Raw genomic sequence first — 23,349 nt, 5'->3', positions numbered from 1 at the left:
TATGAATGTCGTGACTGCTCATCCTGTGGGATCCCCACACTCCCCATAACCGTCCCCACCCATTACCCCCTTGGCCCCCCTAACTACCTCTTCCTTACTTGCCCCCTATACCAATGCAATAATCAGCTCCCACTTATTGAACACAGAGCTCTAATATGTCTTAATAAGGTGATTACTCAGACCCACTTTGAGCCCCATTCAGGTGGCAAAACATCCGAACTCTCAAAACGTTACCTTTCAGATCCCCTTTCAAGCCACCGCATGATACCTTCTGCCCTCCAGCAATTTCAGTCAATAACTGTTGCCACCTTGATCTCCCCATGTGCAGCATCTTTGCTCGCCACTGCTTTCATCATCTTCGAATTCACTATCATCTGTGAACTCAAAGCGAAGCGACCCAACTGGTACTCATCACACCACCATCTACAAAGAAATGGACAAAAGTAAATCCCCTAATATATAAAGAGAAGGCTCCACCTTATACTCACCTATTTCAAATTATAGCAGCAGCAGCATAAAAAAAAAACAACTGCAAGAAAGAAAAGACATGTAAATCATCTAAAATACATAACGCACATTTCAAGATATCTTCAGAAACAACCTATCCTGCCAACCCAGGAAGGAGTGTGCCACCACCCCACACATTTCTGACAAAGCAGCCATAACTGAAGCTACACTTCCAATGAACCTATCAGACACCCACTATAAATTTAACTACCAATCAAGTATGTTACAACTAAACCCCACACATGAAGGGACCTATCAATATCCACAACCAGGGTAAACTTGCGATTCCATACCACATCACTAGCGCACTGTATAAGCCAAGCTAAATTATATTGTAAAGCCATCTGCCTAGCTCTTAACCTTCCATCTCCAAATGAGGCACACTAACCAAAGTCAAGCAAATGGTCAAAATGCAGCAAAACTAATAACTTACTAGCAACTTACAGTGCTATAAAGGGGGCCCACTGCAATATTCCTCCCATCACCTCTTCAAATGTAATTATAACTTATGGCTCCCTTCCTACTCTTTTTTGTTTAAACCAGCTTAACCTTCCTAGTTGAGGCTATTAATCTACCATAATAAACCATTAGTAGGTGTACCACATTCTGTCCATTTGTTCCCAGTTTGCTTGCAAGCAATGACAAAAAAAAAAAAAATAACACACATATACCTCTCAACCTCTTCGCTCAGACAATGCAGGCAAAGACCAAACTTCTCCACCACTTAAGTGTTCACAATCCATAAATGAAAGAGGGGCCGAGGTATCCTTTGAGTAGTATAAAGTGACAAACTCAAACATCTGGCATTATCTTCTAACTTCAGACATCTGGCATTATCTTCTAACTTCAGACTTTGCCACTAACTGCTAAAAGTACAACTCTATGAAAACAAACCCAAATATGAAGCAAAATCTGGACATTCTATGAAATCTGTACAGTTGAAAGGTATGACAAAGCTCAAATATACCCACAACTGCTCTCCAGCCAGCAAAGCTGCTGCAATGTCATTTGCCTAAACATAACTATTATTACAATTATCTGAGATTAACTAAACACTGTGCTTCAAGTGGACAAAGCCAGCTCAGTGAGGAGACTAACAATAATTCAGTATAGTAATGGGTTGCCTACCCCTTCCCCATGACAAGGCTAACAGCATGTAATGCTGTCTTTCACAACCATGTAACCCAACTAAAAAAGTACTGAAATATCCAAATGTCAGCCTGTGAAAACCTAGCACTGCATCCGAGAGGAGCTAACCAATGGCACCATGCTGTTATTGCTACCCTCCCATCACAACATTTATTTCCCCAGACATTCCCGAACCCAGTAGAATGGGTAAGCCTACCACCTGAAATAATGCACCATATTTAAACAGAGACCAACACAGAAAATCTGTTAGGAAAACCATCACACAATCATTGTAACGGTCAGTCGTCTGCAATACTGTTTGCTCTGCAACACCCATCCAACCCCCCATAATGGTGTTGCTTTCCTTCTTACCTTTGACTATTTAAACCCTCTGCCAATGTGCATGCAATCCCATGCATGTCCTCTCAACTGCCCCAAATGGAATCATCAGGCTGTCAACCTCCACCCCCGGCTAGATCCAAAATGCCCCCACCATCACAAGCGAGGCCAGCCCACATTGCGATCCACACATCCACATATATGGATCTTCCTCTTTCCCCTCATTTATTTCTTGGCTTCTCTCTTTTTTTTTTTTCCCCCTCTCTCCTTTAATGCCCAATCACAGATCCGATGGGGAGGCCAACTCCACAAACACAGAGCCCACCACTGCTGCAACTCCAGCGGTCAACCCGATCAATCACCAAGACAGCCAAGCAACAAACCAGGCCATCAATGACTCAACATACGAACAAGTCAAGCGCAGACATCTTGCGCCACCATGGCCATCGCTCGTACACCAAGAAACCCTCAAGCCCGCGAAAAGGGCCCAACTGGCCAGACACCACCACACAGGAGTGCCTCGTGGCATGAAAACAACAACAAAATGCACTGCTCGACTGGAGACCACCCCACAGAACCACAATGAGCAAGCAGCCCACCCCAGAATCTGGACCCGCCACCGAGCAAATCCTCCACTGAATACAATCTCAAAAACTGCTACATGCCATGGGCAAGAGACAGCAGCAATCCAAGGCAGCACACGATCACCAAAGGAAATCCAGACAATGACCGCAACCCCACAGCACACCTCCAAGCCATGCACCATGGACAAAGCTCAACACCAGAGCAGCAAAATACCCGCCCACCTCCACCCCCATCGGAAAGGAACAGGGGGGAACCAGAATAGACACACCGCCAGCAAACACAAAACACTCAGTCCTGACAAGCCGCAACCCACTCAGGCCACCCCATCAGCCCACAAGCAAGAAACCCGGGCATTTCAACAGCCTCGAAAGCCATAGCTGAGAGGCACAACCAGCATGCAATCCTCACAATCACATCCCACGAAGAACCGCCAGCACCGGAAGGCCACACACCTCAAACAAAACATGTAAAATACCCATTGAACAACTTGAAATAAGGACTAAACAACCAGCAAGCCCCTGACACGGAACACTGCACCCCACACCTGCACTCAACCAAAACATCCAATCCTGCCCCCAACTCCAAACTGCAGCAGTTACCACACCCCCCCCCTTTTTTTTTCTTTACATGAAACAGTTGGGCAAGAACAAATAGATGTAGACATACATAATCACAAACCCTACGTACCCAACCATAAACATCTTCCCACTGCCACAACCACTGACCGAGGCCTACCCGCTAAGTCCAACACCCACAGGTCATCTCGGACATTCTGCTTGCCTTAGCAAGTTCATGCCAAGATGTGATTGCTTAACCCAGCTACGCTAGACTAAACCTATTAAGCCCCTCCCCATCATTATCTCATTTCCTCCCAAACATCCCTGCTTTCACTTAACCCTTTCACCTCCCCAACCCACTTAACTCCCCCCTAATATTAACCTACCCCCCAATGAAGATATCTCGTGACAACTTAGTTTTTTGCCAAACTTCATTTATACAAAAGTTAGTCAGTATGGGAGAGAGAACCCCAGTATGGGGGGGTGCAATTGGACTTTCTGAAGAGTGCAAGATGAAATTTTAGCCTTATCTGTGTTTCTGTAGTTGGTGTGTAGATCCTCAACATCAGAATATAATGCTGAGAATTATGAAATCAGTAACCTTATTTGTGCAAACTGGAGTATTATTAAAGGTAATGCAAATGTGTATAAATTAATAGGACCTGAACCAATGCTTGCTTATAAAAACTGTAGGAAGTTACGTTTCTTGTTAGACACAGAAAGCACTAAAGTTGATCTTTAATCTACTAAATGTAAAGACACTTTCAAATGTGTCAGTTGCCAACAATGTAGGTTTATTTTTGAAGGAACTATGTCACTGTTCCATTTTACAATAAAACAGAAGGGTCTCCTGGTCATTTTATTTGCCATTCATGTAGAGTGATGCTTCTGTCTTCATGTGATGCTTCCCATGTGTTCTGTATCAGAAAGAAAAGAAATTAACACACACATGAACATTATGCTAATAAAAGAAACTTCGGTAAATGCTTTATATAGGCATATTAATTGTTAGGGTTTTAGAAAATTTAGATTTTTTTGTAGTAGACCAGATTTTATTTGACTTAAGGGGAGATAATGTTGGTCTTTCTAGAACAAAAAAATAGTGGTGACTGAAATTATAGTGCAATGTTTACAGGTATTAATGTTGGTCTTTCTCTTAGAAGTGTTTTGAAATAGAGCAACATAAGTAGTTTATTTTACAAGCATAATACTTGCACTGCATTATATCTGAGAATAAAGTCATGAAGAGTAAGAATGTGTTTATTTCTGAAGAAGTTCTGTGATAGCTCTGTGGCTGTTTGCTTAAGTAACAGAAGCATTATCATGTTTGTCACAAGCACAACACAGGAAAGTGTGGCTGCATAAGGTATTTATAATGGGTTCCTATTAGATAACTGAAAACTCAAAATAGCGAATGACCTAAAGGTTGGAAATGTTGGATCTCGATCTGCTTTTTCTGAGATTGCGGTACAATGAAGATTGGAATATTTGCTCTTTCCTCACTGTAGTGTGATCTTAGACTTGGTATATATATTTAGTGGGGGGTGCAGTCCCCCACAATAGCAAGTTTGAGGTCCTGCATTTTCGACCTTTAGGTCATTTGCTATTTTGGACTTTCATTTTTCTGATATAGACCTATTTATAGTACCTCTCCTTAAAAGCCTACTATTATGACATTGGTAAGTCTTAATGTTTAAGCTATTTTCTCAGGTGTCCCCTCTCAATGCAAAGTCTAAGACAAATTTCATGCCAAAAGGTACTGATTTTTTTTTGTAATGATGGATCCATATAGCAGAACCACTTGTGGGTATCATTTTCAGTTTTCTGATAACAGAAATTACCCCCACAATGAGAACAGTCACTAGTGGGAGTCCCCAAGGTTTTATGCTTGGACCTCTCTTGTTTGGCATTTACTTCTCTGAAGTAAAAGCCAATACCAAATGACTCTGGCTGACTAAGTTTGCAGATGACTGCAAGCTAGGAGCAGTCACTGAATCCCCAAATGACTTAGCCATCCTACAGGATGGTGTATCCCAAATAACTTTTACCAAAATCATGGATCGAAACTAAATGCCAGAAAATGCATTATCAAATCCCTTGGGAAATAATGTATTTCAGGTATCTACCTGACTCAGTAGTTCAGGATTTGGAAACATACCTGGACAGTGACTTAAGTTTTGACCAACACGTGCCCACTATCGTAAGAAAGCCCTTCTGTATTGTATAGCTTATAAATAATAAAACTTGTCTAGATCTAGGGGTGTCGTTCTCCCTATTTATCCAGTCATTGAACATAATGCTCCCTTTGGCTTGTATCTGTCCAGACACATGCAACTGAAGTGCTGGATGCTGGCCTTTACCCTACTTACAATTCCAGACAGAACTGAAGAGATGTCTGAGTATTAGCCTGCATAAGCAAACCTATCCATGGTTGTTTTGAACAAGTGGAGGGTGGGCTATTATCAGATTGGCTTTGCTGTCCAGTCTCATATTCAGAATTGCTTTCATAATTAGTGGAAATGGAGGAAAGGTGTACTTTTGGTGTACATCAGGTCTTGTGACTGAGGAAAGGAGAAGTATTCTAATTTTCATATGTCCTTATGCCTTAGGGAAGAGGAATTTGGAAGCAGGAAACTTACTTTGTTAACTGGGCTAGACCACTGATCACACATCCTCTGTCCCATTCTCAGCCTATGGCAAAGCATAAATATAATGAAATATACCACATCACAAACAGACGATACACGGGGTAATAGCACAGTATAACATGCATAAGGTAGAATTAATAGAAGATAGTGCAGTTATTTACTATTTTGGTACATCGTGATTATAGGGTAGAGAGGAGTATTACAATTAACTGAATAAAGGAATGCATGATGAAAGATAAAGAACAGGTGAGAAGGATTTGACAAAAAATAAAAGCATTTTTATAATTAATGTAGGAATTGAAGGAGAATATTGGGTTATGAAGGTTGCATGAGGGTCACTGGCATTTAGCACTTGTCTTGAGATGGGCTTTCAGCAGAGAGCAGAATATAGGATGAGGGAGAATGTGTCTAATGTAGGAGGGACTAGGTTCTCATCATGTGGGTGCAGATGGGATGGAGTGGTCAAAGCAATGTAGTTTGGGTTTTGTTGGACACTTTTTGCTTATGGCATTGTGATGAATAACAAGCACTGAGCATGCCCTAGGTGACCAGTCTGAGTAAATACCAAGGTATTCAGTGGTCATTCAAAAGGTAGGGGCATCTGAATGCAGAGAAGAGCCATCAAAATATTTAATTCAGATGGAAAACTGACTGCCATCAGTAACATCTTTAAAATTACCATTACCATATTAATATGCTTTCTTGTTTCTTGCAAGGTAAGACCTTCTGTCTGCCTGCTTGTTGATGTACCCTATATGACTTTCGTACTATCCATGTTGATTTTTGGTGGCTCTAGATAATACTGCTTTCAATGCTTCAGGAGACGTCTTCTCTTTCATACTTGTGTGAAGAGCTTTCCTGTGAAGAACTGTCATGTCCTGACAGAATTTTGAAATGGTCTTCCCATGCAAAACCTAATGTATCTGTTGTCAGGTGTTGGTGAGATGCTTATTGAATATATATTACCACCAAAGGAATTGCATCAGATTATACATTGGAAATGTTGCTTCTAGTGAATCTGAAGATAGATTCCAGATATTCTGTAAAAATCCTGAGAGTTTTTCTCATGTGCAATCTTTGCATGACAAACCATCCGAATGCAGAATGACATGTGCCCCAGAGACCTGAGGTGGTATTGTATTATCAACAGCAAGTTTAATTTCCATAATCTTGTCCCTGGTTAAGAAATGTTTCATTTTAAATCCATAGCTTTATCTAGGTAGGTTAGTATTTGAAGGCATTAGATTTTATTTCTTATAGAATGCACTTGTCCCCAAAAACTGAAAAATCTGCATTATAATGCTTCAAATGTTGAAGCAGTTGCTGTATCTGAATCTACAACAGTCATGCAAGCCGTGGAAATAGCTACTTGTTTCCTCAGTATTTCTTGGTGGAAGGCCTTACTGATATGTGAAGTTGTACATCTTTCATATCTACTGGTGAAAGTTGCCATTCTGAGCTTGCTTTTTTGGTACTATGATCTTCTTTAGATTTCAAAGGCCTTGTAGAGGACTCAATTTTTCTTTTTTCTTAGGGTACCAGAAAAAGGCTGGAATAGAAGCATTGACCCTTGTTGTTGTCTGGAGCCCATTCTGTTTACTTTTTGCTTTGAAATATGTTCATTACCATCTGGTGCAGTTTGTATCTGATGAGGCAGAGTCTGCGGAATATTAAGGTAAATGAGGTTCCTCTTGAAATTTTACAGAATAGCTTTCTGAAATGGCCTACAGAACCCCCAGTCTGTCTAGTGTAATGTCCTGTCCTGCCAGGAGAGAAGGGAAAAAATAAAACTGACACCCAAGACTATGGGTTGGTAAGCAGTTAATTGGATCCAGACTGGGTTTACCAGAATCTGTCTTTCTTTGCCAATAATTTGAATGAATATGATGTAGGCGGAAAAGATAAAACCTGTTTCTCCATCTGTTTTCATGTGCTTACCTAGAAAAGGTCTTCTAAGAACGGTAATTTGTGCAGTCCTGCAGTGGTTCAAAGTCTCAAATTGGTAGAATCAGTGCAAGCTATGTACAAGGAACCAACGACTCAAGTACAGTGTTCGGTCTCTCAGAGGAGTTCCCAGTGGGAGTGAGTGTGTCCCAGAGTTCAGCTCTGAGCCCACTGCTGTTCATACTGCTGATGGACTACAATAGTAAACAGGTCAGGGGGACAGAGCAACAAAGTTGCTGTATGCAGATGTGGTATTACCAGCAGACTCTTAGCAAGAGCTTCAACAAAAGATAGAGGAACTGAATGCAAAACTGAAAGCACGTGGGATGAAACTAAGTACAAGAAAGATGGTTGTAATGGCAGCCAAAGGTGGAGCTCAGAAGGTGAAAATTAACATTGAAGGAATATAGTGGAGCAGATGAACAGCTGCAAGTGTCTGGGAGGGGTGGTTGAGGAAAAGGGAAGTCTGAATTAAGAAGTCAAAGCTAGAATCAGAGAGGCTGCAGCCAACTGGCACAGAATGTCAGGCGTAGTATATGGCACAAGAATGCCAATGAAGCTGAAAATTAAGGTATAGAAAACTATGTACAATGAATGCTGCTGTGTAGTATGGAAATCTAGATTAAGGTATAGAAAACTATGTACAATGAATGCTGCTGTGTAGTATGGAAATCTAGATTAAGGTATAGAAAACTATGTACAATGAATGCTGCTGTGTAGTATGGAAATCTAGATTAAGGTATAGAAAACTATGTACAATGAATGCTGCTGTGTAGTATGGAAATCTAGATTAAGGTATAGAAAACTATGTACAATGAATGCTGCTGTGTAGTATGGAAATCTAGATTAAGGTATAGAAAACTATGTACAATGAATGCTGCTGTGTAGTATGGAAATCTAGATTAAGGTATAGAAAACTATGTACAATGAATGCTGCTGTGTAGTATGGAAATCTAGATTAAGGTATAGAAAACTATGTACAATGAATGCTGCTGTGTAGTATGGAAATCTAGATTAAGGTATAGAAAACTATGTACAATGAATGCTGCTGTGTAGTATGGGAATCTAGATTAAGGTATAGAAAACTATGTACAATGAATGCTGCTGTGTAGTATGGGAATCTAGATTAAGGTATAGAAAACTATGTACAATGAATGCTGCTGTGTAGTATGGGAATCTAGATTAAGGTATAGAAAACTATGTACAATGAATGCTGCTGTGTAGTATGGGAATCTAGATTAAGGTATAGAAAACTATGTGCAATGAATACTGCTGTGTAGTATGGGAATCTAGGCAATAAAGGAAGAGCTGTTGAAGCTAGATGTGATGGAAAGGAAGTGCCTGAGAAGGGTGGTAGGATGCCCACTGTGGGACAGATGAAGAAATGAGGACATAACAGCAGATGCCAAAGCTCCAATTGCAGAAAAGGTCAAACAGAACAGTTTACAGTGGTTTGGGCACATGTAGAAAGGCAGAAGACAATTTGCTGAAGAAGATTTGGGGCAGACAAGAAGAAGGCAAGAGGAAACAAGGGCATACAGCAAAGTGGTGGATGGACTGTGTGAGAGAAGACCTACAACAGTTAGGCATGTGTCTCAAAGGAGGCGGGAGAATGGCACTGAATACAGAGAGATGGTGAAAGTTGACACAACACCTGACCCCATATAGGATACGGAAAAAGGGGGTTAATGATGACTTATAAAAGGTGTCTTCCCAGCTGAGCAGCTTCTGTAATATTACAGTACACGTGTGGAAAAATTCCTTCAGTGCTATTGTAGTTTTTATATTTTTTACAAATCGCACAAAATCTCATCATGTATTTTACCTTTTGGGTAACCATGGTAACAGCTGCATTTGTCCACTGAACTTTCACATAGATTATGATTACTTATTATTGTTTGCTTATGTACTCTTTGTGAAAATTATACTTGTAACATGTTTTTAATGTTTCTGTTTACCTTGGAGCTTTTCTCCCCGGGTCTCTGCTGAAAATGGACATGCATTCAGTCGGACTATCCCGGTCAACAAATGTAAAATAAAATAAAAAAAATTGTAACCAGGTGTGTCATTGCAGATTTCGTCCAATAGCAACTGTTGTATGTGTAGGTCCTATGGAAGCATTTATTTTTGTACCTCTTATATGAAGTGCAAGTTTCCTTATCCATTTTATCTATTTTCCCTTGCTGGTAGTGATTGTCTTCCTGTAGTTGCTTTAGTATAGAGGTCTGTTATGAAACCTTATGAATTACATAGATTGTGGCCCTTACTGGAAATATTAAGATAAATTACCTTTACGTGTACTTTTCTAAAATTTCTAAGTACTTAATCAAAAAGAGATCAAGGACAGTCTTTTTGATGGTACCTTGAAGTCCAGCCTTTAGATTGCTGTGGATGCCCTGCAACATCTATCAGCTCTTTTCAGTACAAGAATTTGTGGGTCAGGATGCTGAGAGATATTGACTAATACATGCTTAAATGTGTGTGTGTGTGTGATACACACACACACACACTCACACACATATATATATATATATATATATATATATATATATATATATATATATATATATATATATATATATATATATAATATGACAGCCCATTGTGCCAGTTTATTCTCATCATGTCACAATTCTATGAGAAAGGTTCACCAGTAGCCCTTTCAAATGTGTTTCTCAGTGAAGTATTTATTCTTGGCAAGGGGTTCAGCTTTCAGGCGAATCACATGGTAGTGATAAGGTATCATTCTAATGATGCTCCAGGGATGACTCTGTGTTGTGCAATTCTTGTTCCTCATCTGATAAGGGGGACAAAGAGGGTCTGTTTTTTCTTACACTACCCCATCATCCATGGTACGACAAAGCCCATTATGTCCCATTAAACTATAGTATCTGCATGGGCACTGCAAAGGTCACTACATGGCGGCTGGGAAATTGTTGCCTATGTAATAACTTAATGTCCTCCTTATCAAACTACTTATGATCAAATAATAGAGGAAAATTATGCTGAGAACATTATGGGATGGGGGAGTCCTGCATTTTCTGGTACATTAATTTATAAGTACTGGCTCAGATACACTGAAGGACTTCTGTAGACACTCACTCACCCACTCACTCACTCTGAGTCTGTGCATCCTGGGAGTTTAATTCAGTGAGGCTTTGCTGCAAATATAGGCACTAGTGCAGGCTGTTTTGTTTTATAAATCACCTGTATTGATGTCAATGGCTCTTTGTCTTGTAGTTTAATGACCGCTTTCTGAATCCATGTTGTACATGCTATTAAAGGGGTTTTTACTGGGATACTCTCTGTTTTAGTGTTTGATTTTTTTTTGTAATGCTTGCTTACAAGCTGATTTTTTGGATGGGGCATGCTAGAGATGAAAGCAATCTGTACTTTTCATTTGCTCAATTTAAAACCTGGCATTAAGGGTTAGTTTGCATTTCTGAGAAATAAATTGGCAGATTTAGTCTGTCTTTTTTGTGGGGGGGGGGTCTATGATTGCTGCAAATTAAAGAAGCTTGTCCTCCCTCATTTGCTCAGTTTAAAGTATGGCATCAGAGACCAGAATTAATTTGTGGGAAATAAATTGAAATATTTACTCTTTCTCTTTTTGGCAACCTCTTGGGGGTAGTTCTGCTGTAAAAAAGTGAAAGTAAAGCCTTGTGTGATGGGGTGGACTACTGTGCAAATACGTTCTAATATTTACTCCGGCCATTCTTTTCGTAAAAAGTTGAAACTGTCCTTGGTTTCATAGAATGTCTTTGGCTAATGTTTTGGGCTGCAACTTACCCTCTTGTTATGATTGCCAGTCTGGCTTTACAGGACTAGTGTGTATTTGTATGAAATAAGCTGGAATATTTACTCTTTTGGTGATTTTTATGTGAAAACTATATGAAACTATTAATGATTTAATAGAATGTCCCTGAAAGTCTCATATTTTTGGTCTCTGCCCAACACTAAATGGAGAGGTGGCTGGCTGTGGATAAAAACAGCTTGGCATCTTGTTTGCTCACCTTACATTCTGGCTTTAGATGACCAGTGTGCATTTGTATGAAATACGCTTTGGGTACTACTGGGATGGAAGCAAGTTGAAATTGTCGCTTAATTTGCAGAATTTTTCTGAATATACTTCACTTTGATCTGTTCCTCATAAAATTCATTGTTTCACAATTAATTGAGGATTGCAGTCCTTACATAATGACAAACATTGAAGTTTTTGTTCTTTACAACATTCATTTTAATGCTTCTATTCTTACAACTTTTACTATAGAATGATGATATTTAAAATCTCTCTATTTCTGGGCCTTTGTGTCTCATTTTTGTTGTCAAGCAAAAAGAACATTTACTGTACGGAAAAAAGATGATTCCCTAAGTGAGCACTCAATATCTGCATATCACTCTGTGTAAAGAAAAAAAAAAACAACTAAACACAGATCCTATTTGCACCTGCAAGCATCTCCCTGATAGGAAAAATGTATTGGCTTTAAAGATCATGTCTAAAGGCTCAAAAATAACTTTTCTTTTCACACAAATGCATTTTCTGTGTAAAAAGAAATTGTTTTCCTGTCTTTAAAAAATATTTTTTAAAGATTTCTTCTAAACACGGAAGACTAAATGAGCAGAACAGTGTTTATGGCATTAATATTAATGACTGGGATGGAGGCACTTGTGTCACTTGGGGTTCCAGCTGTAATTATGCTGGATTAAAGTAGGTAAATGATTGTGTATTAGTTAAGTAGATGCTGAATTGTTAAAGTAATAATTTAATTATAACACTGAAATGAACAAGTGATCCTGTTTCACAGCTCCCACATTAATGAAAGTACAAGCTGACATAAATAAGGTGGCGCACACAAATGTATTATATATAAATATATATGTGTATGTATGTATGTATGTGTGTGTGTGTATATATAATATATATGTGTGTGTGTATGTATACATGTATGTGTGTGTGTGTGTATATATAATATATATGTGTGTGTGTATGTATGTATGTATGTGTGTGTGTGTATATATAATATATATGTGTGTGTGTATGTATACATGTATGTGTGTGTGTGTATATATATATATATATATATATGGGTCTACTTCAGAAGACTGAAAAAACAAAAGACTGAATCCCAAAAGACTGAAAACTCAAAATACTGAACGATGGAATTTGCCCCTTCTCCACTGTTGTGCAATCTTGGAGTTGGTATATATAGTTAGCGGGGGGTGGCCCCCCCACATAAAGAGGGTGCCCCCCCCCCACATAAGGACTGCAGGGGGGCTTACCCCCTGCATTAAAATGTGTTCAGTATTTTTGAATTTTCAGTCTTTTGGTTTGTCAGTCTTCTGAAGTCGAATATGTGTGTGTGTGTATGTAACTATATAAAATAATTATAACATGATTGTTACTGATATCACAGACCGACATCTTTTGTATAAATAGTAATACTCTTAGGGAAAGGGGTTTTGGTAAGGTTATATTTCACCTGAGTTAGGGTAAGGGTTAGGGTTGCCACGTGTAAGCTGGAAAAAGGGGCTTTGCCCTTTTCCTGACCTTACTCATGTGCTGACTATAACCTTGCCCCAGCCCAGCACATTACCTTACCAAGAATACTTTCCCTAAGAGTATCATTAAACAAGGCAAGTAAAGACATCCCCACACAATGTGTGCGTGCACACCCTATCATCCAACTCTAACCTTAAATCCCAAACAAAACACACACAAATAAAGCTATCCCCTACTCTATAACTTACCCTAACTTGTTAAATCACACTGCCTCCAACCACCACAAAGAATCTGACATTCAATGTCTACTGATGTTAACAATGTAAACATTTGAGTAAAAGGGAACACCTTGCACTTTGTTAAAGTAAATGTTCCATGAAGTGCCTGATAACTAACTTTATATATATATATATATATATATATATATATATATATATATATATATATATATATATATATATATGTAATTGGTCATTCTGAAAGAGCTTTGTTTTTTGAATACAGTGCATAATATATACAAATTATTTCTAAGTATGGTTCTGTGCCCCCTGCACTCACATTCATTAATGCAATCCACTCTGAAATTGCTGCATCTCAAGAGAAAAGGATAGTCCCCACCCCAACGTACACATAAGCATGCACGTGTGTGTGTATATTGCTCTCTCTTTGAAAACCACATGTCCCAGAAAAGTTTTTTCCATCAGAATACACAATAAAGGAGTCAGTTTGCCACCTCTCGCTGAAGGAAGTCATGTCTAAGATATCTGGTTTTGCTACAATTCATTGGATAAATGAAATTCGGTGTCTCACACTTTGACAAACAATCGACTACAGTTTGACAGTTTTTAAAGTAACACACATCACCAACATATCAAAACAGATAACACAGTATTTATCGACAAGCATAATGATTTCATCAGTGATATTCCTAATGCAGGCAAATTGTTCCCAAAGCCATTTTTATTAGTTTCATTAATACACTTTTGTATAACAAGTATTCATAGCTACAGATGATATAATGCTAAAGTAGATATTAATTGTTTTGAATGAGCTTTCTCACTTTGTTCTGAAATCAACCAGATATGTATTATAAATTACGGCACTTGCTTGTGGTTGTAAAGCACTGATATTTTAGTTCACCAAAAAGTACTGTGAACGTATCTCTCAAAGACAAATGCATTGTACTATTACTTGTACATTGTGATTTTCATTTATACTTGATGTGTTAACACTGTTAAGCATTATAACACCATGAAGATTGTTTTAGAAATGTAACTATGTACTCTCTGGTCATTAGAATGTTGTTTGCCTCAGCATAAATTGAGATGAATTTGCAAAGCACATTTAGTTGCCAGAAATGACTGTCTTGTATCAGCAGATTCTTTCTCTTGTCTCATACATTAAATAATATTCTTTCTCTTGTCTCATACATTAAATAATATTCTTAAACAGAAGAAGAATCGATAGAGGATGATGCCTGACTTATAGGTGTGTCGAATTTTTAAGGTTCTTAACTCCACAGTTATTTTGGTATTAATTTGCACTGGGGTACTCCAGCATTTCACCTTATTTCTAACTTTTTTGTTTAGGGAAACTGTGAGAGTAGGAAAGGCCGCCATGTATGAATTGCTAAGAAACTCTGACAAACCAGACTTGAACAGAATATTATCTCCCGTTCTCCTGTGTTTGTTTGAGAGACCCAGAAGTAATTGCCGACTCCATAAAGAGCAAAATAAATGGTAACCAAGGTGACCACCATTCTTGTACCCTGGCTTTCTGCACTCATTTCTTAAATTCAGTTTGAACTTCGAGCACTTTTTATATATTGTGTCTTTGTAGTATTAGTAAAATACTTAGACTAGCCAAAGTCATAGCAATAATATATGTTAGCTCCAACTTGAAAAGGATATTGGATGCAGTTTCAGAAACCTGCTTCCTGGGACATTTAAATGTACAATAGCTTATCCTTCACTTCATCCCGCATTTTAGTAGTGTTCACTCTGGAGACGTCAAAAACTTTTATAACTCCACACGAAGATGAGTTTAGTACTAAGAGTGAAACAAGTCTATGAAGAAGATATTTCTGCATACAGAGTTTTATGTTTACCCATTTTACAGAAGTTATCTTAAAAGTGACTAACTGAAACTAAGTAAACACGTTAAGCTGAGTGACATGCCTCTAAATGCACTGTACAGAAAACTACAAGCTTTACAGTACTTGCTCCTGAAAAGGTTTCCAAAACCTAAACTTGACAAAGAGTAAGGAGCTCCTGTTACTGAAACAGCATCCAGGTTTGCCCCTGTCAGACATGACAGGATTACGTCTACTATCACTTGTTTTAGTTTAGGTTAGCACAGTGACAGAACTGTGCTAGTAACAGCAACAGTTATTACAGTTCCAAGCAAGGTCAAAAAGAGGTATACAACTCCTGCACGAAGGCTTAGTTGCATCTTGCAATGAAAGTTTTAATTCTTCTGCTGGTTGTATCACATCAATTCCTGCAAGATAAGGAAAAGAAACTATGGTTAACAAATTATTAAACTATTAATAAAAATCACATTAATCTAAAGCACCATAATGGTTAAAGGTCACTGAAAGGTATGCTGGTTTGTAACACATACTCGGTACACATGTATTTAATTTTGTCCTTTCTGATTTCCTGGAAACTGACACAGTACTACATACATATTCATACTAAATTCCAAAATGTGCTTTGATTGATTACTCATATAGCTTTAGCAAGCCACCGTGGTGCAGCGGTAGCATTGTTGCCTCACAGCAAGAGGTTCTCCTGTTCAATTCTCGACTGGGGTGCCTTCTGTGTGGAGTCTGCATATCCTCCCCGTGGTCGAGTGGTGTTTGAAAGACATGCGTGAATGGGCATGCCTTCGCTGAAGGTTGGGCATTGGGCTGGCAACTAGGCACCATAAAAATTTACTGCCAATCATTAGCAGACTGGAGTTCCGCTGTGGCAACCTCTAACCAGGAAAAGCCGAAAAGACAAACAAACAAACTCATATAGCTTTAGCACTTCCTATCATGATCCTGACTCAGTATGAATTTTGAAATTTGTGCTCCCAAATTTAATTTTCCTCTGCAATGCCTACTTTATAATTTGAGTACCTCCAGTTTACCCTCTAATTCCTCTGCCCTCTCCTCAGCTTCTTGGCTTTTCTTATCTCACTGTACAACAATTTCCTGCATGCCTTGCAAAGAACTGTCACGATCACCTTATTAAAATCTTCCTTAAATTTTCCTCTGGTATTGCTTAACCCCCTTTTCACTTCTAGTACTAACCTTTATGAAAATCTCATTCAGAAGAAGGCTGTCTTATTGATGTTTTCTGATACTGCTGAATCACTTTTTTCACATTCTAAGGTTTTAAGCCTGAAATCAATTTTAATATAGTCTTGAAGCTGACCAGATATTGTGGGGAGTAAGTATTTACTGTAGGAGACCTGAATTCTTCTGTCACCCTTGCCATGTGAGAATTGCCAGGGGGGAGGAAAAGATCAGTCCAGGCCTGTCTTAGCTCACAGGAAGAATGTATGTGCCTTGTTGCTGATAGTGAGGACTCTGGTGACACATTTACTCCTCAGCCAAGCATGCGCCTGAGACCTGGAGGTAGTACTAACAGTGACTGATGTGTGTCTAGGGACATAAGCCACATACATTACAAAAAAACAAAGGAAAAAAAAACACTTGCTCTATAGTGCATCGGGCCATCCCACTAACTCTTACTTTAATGTGTATATATTTTTTATTGGAATAGTGCATTGAGCAAAACTGACCTATTGCAGGTGCAGCCATGGTGGAAAAAAAATGTTAGTGTAGAAAAACAGCTGAATTAATGCAAATTAATTAGTTGTTAACACAACTTCACATTATGAGGAGAAAAAAACACAAAAAGTAAAAGAGCAACATAGCTTTGTAAAAAACAGTGACTGTGAGAGTGCGCCAATGTGTGGGATCACTTGTGAAGAATGCATGTTCTGTGTAGTTTAGTTATTTGAGTTATGAATGCTGGTGTGGTTTATGAGCAGAGCCTCAGGTTTTATGAGGAGTGTTTTGGAAAGCTTAGTATTCAATTGGGGAAAACGCTTTGAGGTTTAGTAGTTTACAGAGTTGAGCTCCTAGTAATTTTATTCATTTGGCTTTTTCAAGGGCTTATAAAATTTCGAAATGGTGTTGTTGTGGAAGAGAATTGGTGTTGAAGCTAAGGATAGTGTTAATAACGTACTGCAGGATGGTGGTGGTTTGTTTGGGGTAGTAGCAATAATGGGAAGTCTGTATTCTTGCTGTGGGGGGGTGAGGACAGCCTTGGCAATGGCTGCATTGGTTGAGAGAGAAATGTAAGACAGGATCTCTTCACTAAAAACATGATGGAGTTAATTTTGTCCTTTATTACGGCAGGTATGGAAGTTCAGTTACTGAGCCATCAAAACGTTTATATATATATATATATATATATATATATATATATATATATATATATATATATATATATTACTATTTGTTAAGTTGCATAGGAAAGTTTCAAGGCATTTCAAAAAGCATGTTTCTTCTAGGTGGGGTTGTGTAAACCATTGTTAGTCAATGCATGTATGTCTGATTGAAGCTTGGATTGAATGTGTGTTTGACTGGACCTATAGATGAACATATCTGTATGTAGGATGTAGAAGTTAGGTCAGATTAGTATGGCGGGCAAGAATGGGACCCTATGATACTCCTATGTTTAGCAGAGCTGGATCTGAATAGGAAGAGCCTAACTGTGTGTGTCTGTTAGGTAGTTTTTAAACCAGGTTGAGCTCTCTGATCTAATATCACTTTCTATAAGTGTTTGCCAAACAGAAGGGCATTGTTAATGAGATTAAATGCCTTCATGCAACCTATGAATAGGGGTCTTATAAAGTTTGTTCTATCTATATTTAGCAGAATATAAGTTAGGAACCAAAGAGCTGTCATTGTACTTCTGCCTGGACAGAAGCTATGAAGGTTGTACACTGCAGTAGTTGGATGTATACTGCTTTTCTAGAAATTACCTGCAACTGGTAGGATAGAGAGAAAACAGAGGTATGAGCCATAATTTGGATTCAGTTGTTTTGAAATGGAGCTTCTTAATCAGTGCAGTTTTCTGTATCAGTGCATGATGATTTTGGTGAGACTCACAGATGTGCGTAAGAGGAATGGAGAGGTGATATCTCCAGTGATAAACTGGGGGGTAAGATTGTCTGAGTCTGAAGTAGAATAGCTGGGGGTATTACTGAGCTGGGTAGTAACGTCTTTAGATTTCGTATTTGAAATAAATGGGGGTAATGAATGGTGCACTGCAGTGTACAACCTTCAGTAACAGCTACAAACAAATGCAATCTGAGGGTCATGCTGCTCAATGCTAGAAATCTAAATCTCAAAATGCACTCACTCAAAGCACTCCTTAAAATGGAGAACATCAACATTTGTGCCATAACAGAGTCCTGGTTCAAGGCAGCAGAAAGCACCCCTGCACTACCAGGCTATAACTCATTCCACACCTTTCGGCCCCAGAACTTGAACCGAAGCTCCAAAGGTGGTGGTGTGTTTATATTCATAAAGGATGTCCACACCTCCAGACTGGCAGGTCAACATAATGCATCTGAGATACTTCAGGTGCAGCTAAAATTGGGTAATACAGCGATTCAGGTCATAGCCTGCTATAGGTCCCAAACAATGTCCCAATACTCACACTCCACATTCCTAAGCACCATGGAGAATATTAAGGTCCAACCTAACACTCTTATATTGGGTGACTTCAAATACCTCTCCATTAACTGGGAAAACTACTAATGTGACAATACACTTGCCCAACGTTTCCTGGAATTCATTCATTCCAATGCCCTAGACCAGCTCGTTCTTTCTCCCACTAGAGGTACCAACATCCTTGACCTGGTCATTACTAACATGGGAGACCATTGCTCTACACCAATAGTCAACTCCTCCCTGGTTAGATCAGAACACAAACTAATCACCTTGGAAATCCACATCCTTCCCACCCCACAAAGGTAACCACCATGAAAAACTTCTCCAAAGCTAACTTTGGGCTGCTAAAAACACATGTGGCTAACTTCACAGCACCCATGCAAATGGAGATCAGTTGTATGATTGCCAACTCATGCACCAATGCACTGTACGAACACGTACACAAATGCATAGATCTCGTCATACCCAATAGAACCAAGGTGCTCTTCTCCAAAAAAAGGAATCCAATCTGCTGGTCTCCTGCCATAAACAAACTCTACAACAGAAGGAGGAAACCGATGTGGAATAAGGTGACATCCCAAGACTGGAAAAACTCCCTTATCAGCCTCAACAAAATTTGAGATCCCTCATCAAATCCTCTAAAGCTAGCTATGAAAACAGAATTGCAGCAGATAGTAAAGACAACCGCAAGGACTTCTATAGTTATGTAAAGTATCTCCACGGCAATACCCAGATTGGCTCTGAGCTACTGCACAATGGCACCTCCTATGTCGAGCCAAAAGATATTGCCAATATACTGGCTGACAGATTCAGTGCCAACTTTGCTCATCTCACCCCCCCCCCCCAAGGGACCAGCCACAATACCAATAGATTGCCAGGCACCCAATATTACAACTGCACAGGTTAAAACAGCACTGTCCAAGGCCAAGAATACAGCTTCTATGGGACCTGACAATATCCCTGGCTGTGTTCTACATGAACTACAGAGTGAACTGGCACCTCGCCTGTGTGCCCTGTTCAATCACAGCCTCACCTTAGGCTTTGTCCCTACTGAATGGCACATTGATACAGTCATTCCTCTCCACAAAGGAGGAGTGACTACAGACTCTGGGAACTATCGCCCCATTAGCCTGACGAGTCTGATATACAAAGCTATGGAATGCATCATCATGGACCTAATAAACAAGGATATAGGGAATCTCCAAACTCTTGATCCTACCCAGGTTGGTTTTGTGAAGGGTAGATCATGCCTCCTCAACTTGATCGACTTCTTTGAGTCAGTCACCAGAGCTGAGGGTGAAGGCAAGGTGGTTCATACAGCCTACCTTGATCTGGCCAAGGCCTTTGATACTATTCCCCACTCAGGAATCATAGAAAAACTCACTAAGCTAGGCATCAACCCCTATATCACTAGGTGGGTTGCAAATTGACTCATGGGTAGAACCCACAGTGTGAAAGTAGCCGACTTCAAGCCAGACTTCCGCCCAGTCACGATTGTAGTCCCACAGGGTTTGGTCCTGGGTCCTCTCCTGTTTTTTATCTACTTCTCTGAAGTCCAGGAAAACATGAAGGGACTCTGGCTGACACAATTCACAGACAATTGCAAGTTGGGAGCTATTATTAACTCCCCAAGTGATGTTGACATCCTATAGAAAGGCCTCACTGAGACCAATGACTGGTGTCAGACTAGAGTCAGAACCATGGCCTTAAGCTCAGTGCCAAAAAATGTGTCGTCATCCCCTTTGAGAAAAACCTGGTTCACATGAATTACCACATCGATGGTAGTCCACTGAACACAGAAGATGTTATAAGAGATCTGGGAACACAGGCTGACAGCAACCTCTCTTTTGACCACCACATTGCCGCTGTGGTCAGAAATTCCTTCTATGTGGCACATCTCATTACTAAGGGCTTTGCATCCAGGTTGAAAGAGCTAATTGTCTCCCTCTACTCTTTCCTTATTAGGCCATTCATCGAGTACAATGCCCTATTTGGCACATACCTCACTAAATACCTGCAACAACTGGAGAGGCTGCAAAAGTTACTCACAAAGAGGATTCTAGGCCTTAAACACTTGTCCTATATGGGCAGACTAAAAAAACTCCAACTATTCTCTGTCTCATATCGCCTACTTAGAGGTGATCTCTGCTTGACGTACATAGCCATGTCTGACCCAGCTCTATTGGAAAAGCTACATTTAAAGAAATCCCAATCTCTCTGCACCACATGCTCCAGAGACCTTAACCTCATTATCACAATTAACAGAACATGCTGGAGGGACAGGTTCATAACCCAGAGACTGCCCATGCTAGGACTAGACTTTCCATACATGTCAAGTAGAGCACCTCACTGGCCCTCTTCAAGAGAAATCTTGATGAGTGGATGGGAAATCGAAAATTCACCCCAGGGATCACTCCAGTGGCTTTCGACACTAGGAACTAAGGTCCGGTGGCATGATGCCAGGGTAATCCTATGGGCTAGGCTTGTAAAGGCTCCAGGGCCATTAGCCTAGTACACACCTATGAACCTATGGTGAGGAGGGCAAACCATGATGTAGGGGGTGATGGGGTGAACTTAGTTCATGGCTAATTTCTGGGAAAGTCAGAGAAAATGTTTTATGATTTATTACACTCAATGAAACTTTAGGAGTTGACGCACTGTGGGAACCTTTGGCCTATTAAAAGGTAGAATTCTGTCCAAAATGGTTTTGTGACTCTGAATGGATTGTTTGCCTAGATTTCTTAGGAAACAAAGGATGTTTCTTTATTAGGAGTGAGGCCTTTTTTCTATTTATTCCAGGCTTCATCTCTGTGGGAAGAGATGCTCATCTGCAGTCGTCATTTCATCAGTTTTAGTTTGTTTATAAAGTCTATGGATTGCTGCTAAGAATTCATCTTATAGTTGAAGCAGACTTTTACTTAGTGTTGAGGTTGCTATGTTTGGGTCTTTATTTGAGAGAATGGCTGACCATTTATATGATTTGAGAAAGTTTTTGTGTGTGTTAATGTTGTTGCTTGATTGGGATCTGAAGAATTTTAGAACAGAAAGAAGTTTTATTGCCTGGTTAATTATAAAGGTGAGGGGGTACTGGTTAATGGAGAACTGTGGAAGAAGGGCTGTTTTAGAAGTTTGTATATACCCACACAGGGTGTCTGAATGCCACTGGTAAATATCCACACAGGGTGTCTGCATGCCATCGGTATATACCCATACAGGGTGTGTGCATGCACTTTACTACACCTGCTTATAACCCTTCTGTGACAGGACATCAGTAAAATGTATTCATGAGCAACCAGCTTTTGACCCCCCCCCCCCATGGATGCCATAATAGGGTCTGTCATACAGCTGCAGAGCCTTTTAAACATTACAAGCCAACTGACACAATAGCACAACCATACAGTAATATGATGCTGCTTGTTACACAGTTAGCTGTGCAACATCTGAAGTACTCTTCACTTAATCTGTAATCCTTCATCCTGGATCGTATCCTGTTCAGTGGATCGTATCCTGTTCAGTTATGTTAGACACACCTTCAGACAACATTGCACTACCTGTGTCATTGTAGTGGCCAGGTGTTCCTTCATGCAGTGTCCTCATTGCTACTGGCTCTGCTTGACATGGGCACATGCATAACATACATTCTGATAGTCAGTATTCCGCTTGGATCGATACATTGTGTAGGCACCATTATGCATGTGTGGTGGCCCTGTTGTGCTTCATATAGTGCCAGCTGATAAGCAGCAGGGAAATGTACAGGCCTCCAACAGCTGGATTCTTAATGGCAGGAATCTGTGTGTAGAGCAGTCACTGTCTCATTAAGTTTCTATTCAGCCATCAGACTCACTGATGCATAGTTTACACAACATGCGTCATTCATCTACTTTACTCGATGTGCAACAAATCTTGATGGAATCAGAACACTGCATATGAATTTTAGTTTTCCCTTTTAGGGTTCAGGTATACTACTGAAAAGAACTTTTCTGTGACTATTCAGCTTTTATTTTCAGATGATTTTTAAAAAGACACTGGTGGGCTTAGTTTTAAATGACCGCGTAGTAAGTGCCAGGTGTTTTTTTTTTTTTTAATTAAGACTTTCGTTTTGAGCAAAGTACCTCTTACTTTTTTAGTGCATTTGAAATAAACTCTGGTTTTCCTAAAGGTAAAGGCTTCATCCTGGAGAATTGTATTTTTTGCTATTTTGGTAAAATGACAGTGAAGGACAAAGCATACTCAAGCCATAGACAGACTTAGTCGACCAGTTGTACGTTTACCCTAGCAAACTCTATTTTAATACTTTTGACTGTTCTTCCCCACCTGTCCTAAATATTGTAAGCACATTTTGTATACCTTAGTGATATTTGTTAGATTTTGAATGTGATTGTCTGCAACTACAGGAGAATATTA

This window comes from Protopterus annectens, chromosome 7.part0, assembly GCF_019279795.1.
Source record: "Protopterus annectens isolate FY-2018-M chromosome 7.part0, PAN1.0, whole genome shotgun sequence".
Taxonomy (NCBI): Eukaryota; Metazoa; Chordata; order Ceratodontiformes; family Protopteridae; genus Protopterus; species Protopterus annectens.
The sequence above is the reverse complement of the archived record's forward strand: the minus strand, read 5'-3'. Positions refer to the sequence as shown.